This window comes from Cucumis sativus, unplaced genomic scaffold (genome assembly GCF_000004075.3).
Source record: "Cucumis sativus cultivar 9930 unplaced genomic scaffold, Cucumber_9930_V3 scaffold76, whole genome shotgun sequence".
NCBI classification, from domain to species: Eukaryota; Viridiplantae; Streptophyta; class Magnoliopsida; order Cucurbitales; family Cucurbitaceae; genus Cucumis; species Cucumis sativus.
The window spans coordinates 33,847-44,738 of record NW_022279567.1 but is presented as its reverse complement, the minus strand read 5'-3'; the positions used below and the strand labels follow the sequence as shown (position 1 = coordinate 44,738).

The 10,892-nt window shown below is 35.2% G+C and overlaps 1 long non-coding RNA gene across 1 annotated transcript in view; it reads right to left on the bottom strand.

Moving 5' to 3' along the window:
- Window positions 1–3,254: 3,254 nt before the first annotated feature.
- LOC116406224 overlaps window positions 3,255–10,892 on the bottom strand; it is a 38,735-nt gene continuing 31,097 nt past the window's right edge. The window contains exons 2-5 of the long non-coding RNA XR_004219259.1: window positions 7,658–7,728; window positions 7,493–7,564; window positions 7,342–7,404; window positions 3,255–3,403 (exon numbers count right to left, since the gene is read on the bottom strand). This is a non-coding gene — a long non-coding RNA (uncharacterized LOC116406224). The remainder of the gene's footprint in view (window positions 3,404–7,341; window positions 7,405–7,492; window positions 7,565–7,657; window positions 7,729–10,892) is intronic.

Genomic DNA, 10,892 nt, shown 5'->3' with positions numbered 1-10,892 from the left:
AAAGTCAAAGCCAAAGTACATTGTATTGATGCCAAACTTGTTTACGAAGCTCATGAAATAGAAGTTGATGCAGACCATTGGTTGTTTCACACCAACTACTTTTCTATAGAAAAATAGCTTACCCATAAATTAAGAGACAATAACCGAGGAGAGCATAGAAGTTGGAAGGTATTTACATTGTTGTTGATGCAAAGAGATAGTAAGCAGAGGTTGTTAGAGGATGTGGAACTTAAGATCTACAGTATGGTGGATAAATTATTTGGGTCAACAGTAATATTTCAGAGTTTGGAATGGTGAAAAGAGTTTATATACTGTGATATTCCATTCAATGCACTTACCATAAAAACGAGGTAGAAGAAAGGAAGAAGAAAGACTAACCTTGAATCATTAGCTTCAAGTGTCTAACAGTAGCAGAGGATGGGCTGGTAGACGACGAACCCTAAGCAAAACCAATGTGGACGACGGTGAGAGATCAGCATGTTGTTGTGAAACAATCGTGAGAGGCAGGGTATCGCAGTCGTTGTGTTGGGTTTCAACGTGGCTTTCGTAGTCGTGCTAGAGCGCACTAGAGAGCAAAATGAATTAGATTGAAAGAGGCCGAAAATGGGGGAAAATATTTAGAGGGAACTTAAATATTTATTTCCCGCTTTTTCTTTGTTGTTCTTTTCCACATCCCATTTAAAATAATGGGCTATTAAAAGTTCATTTTGGTGTAGTGCTATTTGTGTCTCAGATCGTCCATTTTCGTTCAAACTACTTTAAAGATACAAGTATGATAACCAACAACACGATCGAAAGAATTGGTCTATGCAACTTCAACCTACATGGCTTTATCAGGTTCACACACACAATGAGTGACTCCTTCGTTTGGATCCATTTCGAAAATTATACTCTATGGCCCAAAATGAAAGGCCCATCGTCTATTTACTCAAATCCTAGCAATAATTTATTCTCACTTAAAATTTTAAACGTATATGGAAAGTCCACAATGCTCGACCCAAAATTAACTTATAAAAATACCAAACCATAGTCTTGCCTATTTGGTAGTTAATTTGAGTCTCAAAGCCCGACCCCAATTACAAGAACACTCTCTCATGAGAGACCCCATTATAAGAACACATTCTCAAAGTTTTTAACCACTCACATTTTTTATCCACTCTCCAACTAGATAATACAGAAGGAATTTAATTAGAGTAATCACACTAAAACTTAAAATGTTTATAAGTGAGAATTTCTAAATAAATGAAATAGGTTTCTTTTATAGTCTTTGAGTCAAACTTTTCTATAAAAAAAATGGATGTGAGATAACCACATCTTGCCAAACCCAATACTTAAAAACAAACAAATCAAATCATTATTTTTACAAAAAAAAAAAAAAAAACTAAAAAAATGCAAGTCGATTCCTATTTATTAAAATAATAAAGAAAACCAGTTACCAAAATATGAAATTTGTTTTTAAAAAATCTACATCTAAAGATCTACCATATTCATAAATTAATAATTCTTGTGTGATTTCACATTGAGATCATAAATAACTTAAAATTACCATGTCGAAGGAAATTTTTTTCGACAAGAGCCTAACTTATAAAGGAATGATGGAAAATAATATGGTGCAACCTTCAAAACAACATAAATAAGAAAATATTGCAACATAGTTAGCAAATAAGAGAGAAAGAGAATGTAACCTGAAAAGGAAGTTTATGATTAATTTCATAATTGTTGTGGTTTTGTCCATGATCTCTTTAATATTTTCTATTATCTTCATTGCACTCCTAGTAATTGATACCCTTAGGCAACCACGGCTCAACATCCTTCTTACAAAAAAAATAGGCAAAAGACGAGGGGGCTTGTAGAGGTTAATAAAAAAAAGGGGCAGAATAGTAAAGGATAATGAAAACACAAAGAAATGTAATTACAGGGCGAACTTTTTGTGGGAGAAATGGTAGAATAATTTGTAGAAATTTGATCGTCTTTTTTATGTGAAGAAGACAAGAAGAACAAAGGATAACATAAAAGCAAATTAGAAATTCGTGGAGTTATTACGGGAAAAACTAGCTCTGAGAGAAAGCTTGAAGAGAGAAAATAAATGAAAGGTACTCTGATTTTGTGGACAATGGCAATCCACAACTCTCTTGTACATTATTTAAAATAGAAAATAGAAACTAGAACATGAACCCCATTGATAAATAAACCGTAGCCTAACAAAAACCGTAAACCCCGAATCCCTAACCCCTAAACCCCTTTGCTATAGTAAATGGTATTTAAAAATCTCAAATTAACTATCTTAAACACTATTTCAAATCCTCAATTTCCTATAATATTTATTATTTACTACGATATTTGTTAAATTATTTTTTTGTGAAGTTACAAAACTATACTTGTTGAAATACTTTGAAAATTATTCAAAAGAGATGGAAAAAAAAAAGATGCAGTGGAAAATACATCCACGTATATTTTCACAATTTCAAAATTAATTTGACTAAATACAATTTAATTTAGTCAAACCCTAAACCCTAGACCCGTAAACCCCTAAACAAACTCTTTTGTGAATGATATCTTTGCGCCTATAGCTCCTTTGACCGGAGTTATCCCCTTTCCTCTCATACTCTACTAGACTCTATAAACTCCTAATACTAGGATTTTCATAATTCGAGATCCGAACAAGGAGTTAGCTATTTTAGTCAACTCCCTTCCTTGCAAATCTGGACCCAAACACCCCAACATGGTAACAAACGACTATAAAAAAAAAGAAAGTAATATCCACAAAAATAGACATGGTCAAATTCGAAAATACCTGTTTCTTGGTGATGGAATGGAGGGTTTGAGAGTGATTGTGGTGTCCATAGTTAGCAACCATATTGGTGGAGATCAAGTATTTGGTGTAAGTTAACAGAAGGTATGAAGTAGATGTTACATATTGCATATTACTGTCGCTCATTCTGAACAGGCAACCCTCCTTCACAAAACGGTAGGGGGAAGGGGTTAAACTTCATTTTCTTTTTACCATTTTACCGATAATAAAAATAAAAAAGTAGTCGTTGATCATCAAATAAAAAAAGACATGGAGTGTATTTGGGGCAGGAGAATGATTCTCCGAGAATGATAAAAGCAAATGGCGCTGTTGTTGGGGGTTCTTGGCACGGTGTAGGAACTTTAGTTGAACCTTGCTGAAATTTTTGTTAGTTAAACAATTGAAAGCATATTTTTATTTTTACAATAATAGCAGGCCATACACACATATATATAATAAAAGTTTTACATATTCTTATCTCTTGAATTTATCTTTTCTTAAATAGTACCATATAGAAGAGAAAATATAAAAAGATCGCATGCTCCCTTTTCCTCTTCTTGCTTATAGTTTTGCACGATCTTTACTCTCTCCTTGGTTTTTGATGCATGTCTTCTACTCTAAAATAACATAGAAAATTTTGAAGACATGATATGATTAAATAAAGAAGATTAGAAGAAAGAAAGAAACTTAAAAGATAAAATAGTTTAGGGCAAAAACAATCTTCAAGAAGATCCACCCTTAGAAACACATACTTGAAACGAAACTTGAAACAGAACCTTGAAACCTTGAACCCCAACAAAGAACCACAAAACCCCCAAACCTTCAAACCCCAAAACTCTAAACCCAAAACTTGAAACTCCAAACGCTCCATCCGATGCTCGAAATCACGAACCTCGAACCGATCCATGCACCCTAAACCCCGAAACCTGAAACCCTAAAATCCAAACCCCCAAACCCCAAAACTTCTAAACCCAAAACCTCGAAACCTCAAACTTCAAACCTCAAACGCTCCACCCGGAGCCTGAAATCACAAACCCAAATCGATCCATACATCTTAAACCCCGAAACCTAAAACACGAAACCCTAAATCCCTAAAAACCGTAAACCGTAAACAATAAACCCTAAACTTTAGCCCCTAAACCATAAACCCTAAAGTACCCCAAAACCACAAACCTCGAAAGCTCGAAAGCTCGAAAAGTCTAAACCTTGAAACCTAAAACCCCTAACCTCCAAACCCCCAACCCCAAACCCAAAAACCTCGAAACCTGAAACTTGAAAACCGAAACGCTCTACCTGAGACCTGAAATCAAGAACTCCAAACTGATCCATACACCCTAAACCCTGAAAACCCCTAAAAACCTAAACCGTAAACCATAAATCCTAAATTTTAACCCTTAAACCATAAACCCTAAAGTAACCAAAGTACCGCGTAAACACGAACCCCGAACCCCAAACCACGAACCCTGAACCCCAAACCCAATCCCCCATCAACTCGAAACTCGAACCCTAAAATCCTAAACACTAAACCCTAAAGTACCTTTAACCTCAAACCCCAACCCGAACCTTGAACGTCGAACCTCCAACCTTGAACCCTGAAACGAAACCTAAAACCCAAAAACTACAAACCTCGAAACCCAACCCACAAACCTTCCAACCCCAAACCTCCAAACCCCAAACCCCTAAACCCTGAAAATCGATATCTAAAACCTGTAATCCTAACTTCAAACTTTGTTGGTGGAGATAACAATTTCTATTATTTAGGGAATATTCATGGATTAGTTTGAAATATTGAGTTTTTTATTATGATTCGAATTACATGCATTTTGGGTATCAAACTTTGTTTAATATTGGTCATCGTCTCAGAATCTAATAACACCCAGCCCTATAACTCTAACCTAAACCCCAAACACTCCACCCCGAATCTCGAAATCACGAACCCCGAACCGATCCATGCACCCTAAACCAGAAATCTGAAATCGCAAACCATAAATCCTAAACTTTAACCCCTAAATCATACACCCCAAAGTACCCCAAACCTCAAACCACGAACCCCAAACCTCAATCCCGAAACTGGAACCCAAAGTCCTAAACACTAAACCCTAAATACCCCTAACCCTGAACCCTAAACCTCGAACCTCGAACCTTGAACCTTGAACCTGAAACCCTGAAGCCAAAAACCAACCTCGAAACCTCGAAAAGTCCAAACCTCGAAACCCCCAAAACCTTCCAACCCTCAAACCCCAACCCCAACCCCCAACCTCAAAAGCTCGAAAACTCTAAACCTCGAAACCCAACCCCTACCTCTCAAACCATCAAACCCTAAACCCAAACCCTAAACCAAACCCAAAACCCTAAACCCTAAACCCCAAAACCCCAAAACCCCAAAACCCCAAAACCCAAAATGACCAAATAATCCTTAAGTGTAAGTTCGTAACTCACAAACTAACAAAAAGTTCAAAATGTGTGAAAATGCACTTTGAGACCTAAAATGGCAACCAAGTATGCAAGTGAAACAAACCTAGTCTTAAACAAATCTAAAATTTGTTCAAACTATGTTTAAGTATCACTTGAACTTTCAGAACGACCTAAGAACGTTTACTTGTAAGTTTGTCACTCATAACCTACCAAAAAATTCAAAAAGTACGGAAAAGAAAAAAACACTACAGGACCCAAAATGGCAACCAAGTGTGCAAGTGCAACAAACTTAGTTCCAAACGAACCTAAAAAGTGGTCAAGGCGTGTCTAAGTATTACTTGGACTTTCAAAACGACCTAACAAAGCTTAAGTGTAAGTTGGTAACCCATAGCCTACCAAAAAGTTCAAAAAGTGTGAAAAGGGCACTTCAAGACCCAAAATGGCAACCAGGTGGGTAAGGTCAACAAACTTAGTTTCAAACCAACCTACAACGAGTTCAAAACGTGTCTCAGTATCACTTGAACTTTTAAAACGACCTAAAAATCTTACGTGTAGGTTCGTAACTCATAACCTACCAAAAAAGTTCAACTAGTGTGAAAAAAGCACTACAAGACCCAAAATGGCAACCAAGTGTGCAAGTGCAATAAACTTAGTGCAAACCAAGCTAAAACGTGCTCAAAACGTGTCTAGGTATTACTTGAGTTTTCAAAATGACCTAGCAAATCCTAAGTGTAAGTTTGTAACTCATAATCTACCAAAAAGGTTGAAAAAAGAATTTCAAGAACAAAAATGACAACCAAGTGTGTAAGTGCAACAAACGCAATCTAGCCTAAAATGTAATCAAAATGTGTGTAAGCATCACTTGAATTTTCAAAACGACCAAACAATGCTTAAAATGTAAGTTTGTAACTCACAACCTACCAAAATTTCAAAAAGTGTGAAAAAAGTACTTCAAGACCCAAAACGGAAACGAAGTATCTAAGTGCAACGAACTTAGTTTCAAGCCATCCTAAAAAGAGGTCAAAACGTGTCTAAGCTTTCAAACCGACCAAACAATACTCAAGCGTAAGTTCGTAACTCACAACCTACAAAAATTTCAAAAAGTGTGAAAAAAAGCACTTCAAGACCCAACATGTCAACCAAATGTGTAACAAACATAGTTCCAAACAAACACAAAATGTGTTTAAAAGGACCTAACAATGCTTAAGTGTAAGTTCGTAACTCATAAACTAACAAAAAGTTCAAAATGCTTGTGAAACAAGTATGCAAGTGAAACAAACTTAGTCTTAAACAAATCTAAAAAATGTGAAAAACAAAACAATGTTTAAGTGTAAGTTTGTAACTCACAACCTACCAAAATTTCAAAAAGTGTGAAAAAAGCACTTCAGGACCCAAAATGGCAACAAAGTGCGCAAATGCAATAAACTTAGTTCCAAACCAATCTAAAAAGTGGTGAAGGTGTGTCTAAGTATCACTTGGACTTTCAAAACGATCTAGCAAAGCTTAAGTGTAAGTTGGTAACTCATAGCCTACCAAAAAGTTCAAAAAGTGTGAAAAGAGCACTTTAAGACCAAAATGACAACCAAGTGAGTATGGTCAACAAACTTAGTTTCAAACCAACCTAAAACGACTTCAAAACGTGTCTAAGTATCACTTGAACTTTCAAAATGACCTAAGAAAGCTTACGTGTAGGTTCGTAACTCATAAGCTACGAGAAAGTTCAAAAAGTGTGAAAATAGCACTTCAAGATGACAACCAAGTGTGTAAGTGCAACAAACTTAGTGTCAAACCAACCTAAAACGTGCTCAAAACGTGTCTAGGTATTACTTGAGTTTTTAAAATGACCTAGAAACTCTTAAGTTCTTCTGCCTTCTCCTTCAACGCTTAGACAGATTGTTGAAATTCTATGTTTCTGCAATGTTTCCCAGAACATGAAACATTCATTATGGAAATAAGTACCATGAATACAAACCGTGAAGAAACAGTAAAAAACAGTCAATACAAGAAGCAAGTGGAAGCTCAGAAGTTTCATATTTCATCAGGAAGATTTTCATTTTGATTGTCTAATATTCAACTCTAATTACATAAGGTGCATTAGTGTAAGCAAAGACGGAAACAAAAGAAACATAACTCACCTTACCGCCTTCTCTAATTGATCCATTTGCATCACGTACACAGTAAACCTGTTGCGTTTGGAACTGTTGAAATTCAATAAAAAGGAGTTAACATCATCTCATCCTACAAAACAAAATCCACAACTATAGAACAAAGACTGTTAGAGCATACAGCTACAATGATAATGGGAGTGCTTCCCATCATCTTGGTCTCTCGTACCTCAACATCTGAAATGTGCAGAATCTGTTTATCATAACAGAAATAATTACTTTTAAGTCATAGAAAAAAGCCTTACATTAATTAGAATACCATCCACCTGTCAAGATGTGTACATACCTCAAACAATAGCCAAAGCACAAGGGGTGTGTTTACGAGTGCTTGTAGCACAAGTAATGCAATTATGAACCCTTCAATATAAAAAAAATGATTAATAATCAAATACTCAGATGTTTTCTTTCACTCTCGTACTATTGTTTAAGTGCTTCTTGGTCAAGCACCTAGACCAAAAGGCTATCTATGAGCGTTTTCTAGTTTCTGAAAAAAGAAATACTCTAATGTGTGGTCGTACTAGCATAAACAGTCATAGATAATTATGAGATGATATCCTTCGTAATGGGATAAGATAATACTTACTATTATTTAGTATTTTTTTTATTTAATTGAAGAAATAATTGGAAAATAAAACAGAAAGTACAAAAATGAGTAATAACCCCCAGTAAAGACCGGTATGATTCAATTCAACATTTTGTTTGGTCTCTCGACATGATGATAATTTTTACCTAGAGTGCTTCTAGGCCATAATGCAAATATTAACACGTGACAGAGTTCCCACATATGACTTTATTCTCTCATTGTTGCCCATTATGTAAAGTTGTCGATGAAACACCAGCCAGTTTATCATTTGCCATTTTGCTGAAAAATTTAGGAAGCAGATCATCTCTCCTTTGGTTAATCAGCCGCCCTACCAAACAAGATTATGAACCTTCTTTTATGCACCCTCACTGGCACCCTTTACTGACTTTAAAAGAATTACGTGGATGCATCTTATTCGGAAATTTTTACAGATTCGCATGAAGGAACAGGAACAATCGCCTCCTTAGTGAAAAGGCAGGCCTTAAGATAGGTTTCTTATTCCTTTTAAATATAATCTATCCTGCTATGACTTAGTGCAATTTTTCATGTTTCTATAGCTCTTCCAATCTCTATTCTTGCATCTCTTCTGACTGATTGGAGAAATCTCTTGTAAACTCTATTCGCGTGGGTGTTATCACCAAACCTTTTGTAAATTTCATACATCAATAAAATTACTTCTTATAAAAAAAAATAAGGGGAAGAAACTACCGTTTTAGAGACAAATGGCTCTAAAGCACACACAAACATTCTCCATCTCACTATCTATCTGCCCTATTTCCAATTTAATCCAGCATTCATTTGGTTTGTGTAGGTTCATATTTAGAAATAGTCATTCATGTTGTGATGCAAAATCCTTTTATGTATCTAAAACTAAAATCACGAAAATCATCGTGGACATGTAGCACAACAAACTAAATTTCCACGGGAAGCCTTTGCTAACAAAATGGTAGACAATAATTACTCAAGCAAGAGAGAAGGACTATAATTAATTAACAGAAGTACAAATCAATCTAGGTGCACAACCACCAAGCAAGAGAGAAGGAACAATAAACTTCAATAACAAAAGAAAGGTAGTATCCAGACTAGCCTTACTTGTTATCGAAGAAGATACCTTGGCTTCGTAAGCCCGATGTGCTCTGCATACAACGTTCATTTACCTCAGTTACTGCAATGTTTCTTCAAAGTTGGAATCTACCTAAAACATAAATATATATTACAACTTGAAAACCTCCATGTCAGAAACTTACTTTATTATCAAACTAGATGCTATGCAAAGATTAGTTAGCCAGAAATACAACATAAATAGTAATGATATTCTTTGGGCGAGTGGATAAAAGTATCTTTCATCTTCGAAATAAGCTTAGCAGTTAGCATTAACCTTTATATTTTTGATTACTTCTTAAACTTCATCCACGAAATATGGTAAAGAGAAAGACCTAATCCATAATGCTAAAGAGGAAAAGACCAAGTCAGATTCCTTTATTCAAACAGGTTAGTATCACAGCTCCAAAGGAAAAAAACTTACGGATCTCTACGATGAATTTTCTTGAATGTGAAAAATAAGATCGATAAATAAAACTTTTGGCTACAATTAGCCACAGAAACATAAAGTTGTGACATGAAAACAAAATCTAACAGATAATTAACTATACAGTTTGTAGCAAAATACCAAATAGCCCATAATCAAGATCACAACTCAAGCAGACAATAATGTGTAGTTTATCATTTCCAACTAAATAATTCAATAATACATAAGGTCAAATGGCCAAATAATATGGCCTTTCACATAAATACTTGCTCCTGATTTTTTTGAACGATAATGTTATCACTTGTCTCCCACGTTTCACGAGGCGCCCTCAACCATCTATCAATTCCAATATAAGAAAATTATTTACATATTATATTAAACATTGAAAATTCTTTTACATATATTTTTTTTTTTACGTATTCCTATTGAAGAATCTCATTTTGAGCATTTTATGCTCAATTTGACTTGAAAGAAACAACAGACTTTCAATTAGAAGTAAGCAAGATGCCAAGTTTTTTTGAACAACTGTTTTTTTTTTTTTTTTTGCTTTAACTTGTTGTAAATTGGAGATGTTTTCCATAACTACTTCGGCTTGGAGCTCTCCTTATGTAATTTCAAGAATAGATAAAATCCAAGTTAAACTAGATAAGTAGAAAAGATATAACTCTCTAGTGGAGGTCGGGCACACTTTGTAAGTCAGTTTTTTCCTATTACCTATGTATTATAGTCTATATTCTTAATGCAAAAGATGATTCATAAAGTGATTAATTGGAAGGTGGTGTCTTGCTCGCAAGAGGTGACGGACTCGACGTCAATGTGTAAAGTTGAAAAAATGCAACCTTCTTGCTAAATGGGTATGGAGATTATAAATGAAAAGAATTCCCTTTGGGCTAAAAAAGTGGTGAAGAGTATCCATGGAGAAAGTTAATTTGATGGCATTACTAAAGGAATTGTCACTTGCAGTCTCCATAGTCCCCTGGATTAGTATTTCGAGATGCTAGCTTCAAGTGGATTCCTAGGCATTCATCAAGTTCGGTGATGGTTGAAGAATAGCATTTTGGAATGATTCTTGGGCAGATGTTTCTTTTCCAAGATTGTTTCATTGTCTTTGAACTCTAATAATGGAGATGTAAATAAGTTTTGGGACTCTTCACTACTTCATGCTCAAAATTTCAGTAGACTTCTAAAAACTTCAGACTAGATGGAAGGAAACACCAAGGGAGAGCTAACAACAATGCAGTTCCACATTGCTCAACAATTGACTTCAAGCGATCTGGAACTTCACATTGTCGAGCTTGTGAGGGAAATAAAGAGACTTGTTTCTCAGTAATTAAATCCTCCCTTGTCTGAAAGCGGTATTAAGATCAGATTCTAGAGGATCCTTAATCGACTGATCAATGTTTACAATGA